The following is a 2,663-nucleotide window of genomic DNA, read 5'->3' as shown; positions in this document are numbered from 1 at the left end:
AGTTACTGTCCGCCAAGAATGGGTAGTACCACCGTCAAGTGAGGATGTAGAAAATAAGGTTGAATACCTCGTTGCCACGTCTGAAGCTGTAAAAGAAGATTGGCGACAACCTATCATTGATTAATTATGTTATGGGATACTTCCAGAAGATCCAAGGAGAAAGACTCACATTCGTCATCGTGCACTTCGCTTCCTTTACTACAAATACACACTGTACAAAAGATCATTTAAAGGAGTACTCTTACGGTGTTTGGGAGAGGAAGAATCAATTCAAGCTTTTCAAGAAGCGCACTCAGGAGTTTGTGGATCACATCAGTCTGGAATGAAGATCTATTTTCACATTAAAAGAATGGGATATTATTGGCCAACAACGGTGAAAGATTGCTTGGACTATGCTAGAAGATTCAAAGCTTGCCAATTCCATGCAAATTTCATGCATCAACCTCCAGAGGTACTACACCCAACTGTAGCGTCTTGGCCATTCAATGCTTGGGGAATGGATGTTGTTGGTCCACTACCAAAATCTTCTGATGGACACTTATACATTTTAGCCACGACAGATTACTTCTCAAAGTGGGCCGAAGCCGTTGCTCTCAAGGAAGTAAAGAAAGAAAATGTTGCAAACTTCATCCGAGTAAATATCGTCTACCGCTTTGGAATTCCTCAGTACATAATAACTAACAATGGGAAGCCATTTGATAACAAGCTGATGAACAAAATCTGTAATCTCTTTGGCGTCAAGCAGCGTAATTCTTCTATGTATCATGCTGCTGCCAATGGTTTTGCTGAAGCCTTCAATAAGACTTTATGCAACTTGTGGAATAAAGTCGTCTCCAAATCCAAATGAGATTGGCATGAGCGAATGGAAGAAGCTTTATGGGCGTATAGGACAACTTACCGTACACCAACGCAAGCAACCCTATACTCACTTGCTTTTGGAGTTGAAGCAGTCCTGCCACTTGAGCGTCAAATATCTTATTTGAGATTGGCTATTCAAGAAGGGCTCACCGATGAAGAAAATGCTAAGTTGTGTCTTGCAGAGTTAGAACCTCTTGATGATAAGAGGCTGGAGGCTCAATAAAATCTTGAATGCTATCAATCCTGGCTATCTCATTCTTTCAACAAAAGAGTTCTCTTGAGGTGCTTCCAAGTTGGAGATCAAGTCCTTACAATAAGAAGACCCATTATCACTTCTCCTAAGTCTGGGGGCAAATTCACCCTGAAGTGGGATGGACCATATGTTGTACAAGAGGCATATTCAAATGGTGCTTACAAGCTTGTTAATGCAAATGACATGAGGATTGGCCCCATCAATGCCAAGTTCTTGAAGAAGTACTATCCTTGAAGGAAGATGACACTCCTCAAGGCATGAGTATAAACTGCACGTACACTCCTTAAGGCACGAGTATAAACTGCATGTCTACTCCTGGCCCGCAAGAGTATAAATTGTGTACGGCTAAAAGAAAAAGTCCGCTAGGTTGAAAACCTCGAAAGAGGCGGCCTAGGCAAAAGTTAGGACAAAAAAAATAAAAATACTCACCCAGAACTACGTTGTGACTTGATCCTCTCTACGTTGTGACTTGATCCTCTTTACTGAGGTACGTAGGCGCTTGGAATTTCATTCTGAGTTCAGTTGCATGAGTTTCCAAAAAAAATATTCCTGCAGTATCTACCATATGGATACCAAGTATGAAATTATTCTAATTAAATTTTGGACTTACTCTAAATATTTGTGACTCAATGGGGGCAACCTGTCGAAAAGAAAGAGAGTTCCTTCAATAGGATTTAGAATGTCAAAGTTCTCTAAGTCTACAACTAGAAGGATCTCAAAATTTATATGCCTTAAGGTGGACAAGATTTGTTCATTTTCACCTTAATTGGGACTCTAACGAGTTTATCTTTAAAGGATATCGAAATTTTCATGCCTTAAGGTGGATGAAATTTGTCTCTTTGCACCTTAAGCTGGCCTCTCGCAGGTTTATCCTTAAAAGGATCTCAAAAGTTTCATGCCTTAAGGTGGACAAAATTTGTCCCTTTGCACCTTAAGCTGGCCTCACGCGGGTTTATCCTTAAAAGGATCTCAAAATTTTCATGCCTTAAGGTGGACAAGATTTGTCCTTTTTCACCTTAAGCTGGCCTCTAATGGGTCTATCCTTAAAAGGCTATCAAAATTTCCATGGCTTACGGTTGACAAAATTTGTCCCTTTGCACCTTAAGTTGGCCTCTCACGGGTTTATCCTTAAAAGGATCTCAAAATTTCCATGCCTTAAGGTGGACAAGATTTGTCCATTTGCACCTTAAGCTGGCCTCTAACGGGTTTATCCTTAAAAGGATATCAAAATTTCCATGCCTTAAGGTGGATAAAATTTGTCCCTTTGCACCTTAAGTGGGCCTCTAACGGTTTTATCCTTAAAAGGCTATCAAAATTTTCATGCCTTAAGGTTGACAAAATTTGTCCCTTTGCAGCTTAAGCTGGCCTCTAACGGGTTTATCCTTAAAAGGATATCAAAATTTCCATGCCTTAAGGTTGACAAAATTTGTCCCTTTGCACCTTAAGCTGGCCTCTAACGGGTTTTTCCTTAAAAGGATATCAAAATTTTCATGCCTTAAGGTGGGCAAAATTTGTCTCTTTGCACCTTAAGTTGGCCTCTTACGTGTTTATC

This window comes from Capsicum annuum, chromosome 1 (assembly GCF_002878395.1).
Source record: "Capsicum annuum cultivar UCD-10X-F1 chromosome 1, UCD10Xv1.1, whole genome shotgun sequence".
NCBI classification, from domain to species: Eukaryota; Viridiplantae; Streptophyta; class Magnoliopsida; order Solanales; family Solanaceae; genus Capsicum; species Capsicum annuum.
Note: the sequence above shows the minus strand (reverse complement) of the source record.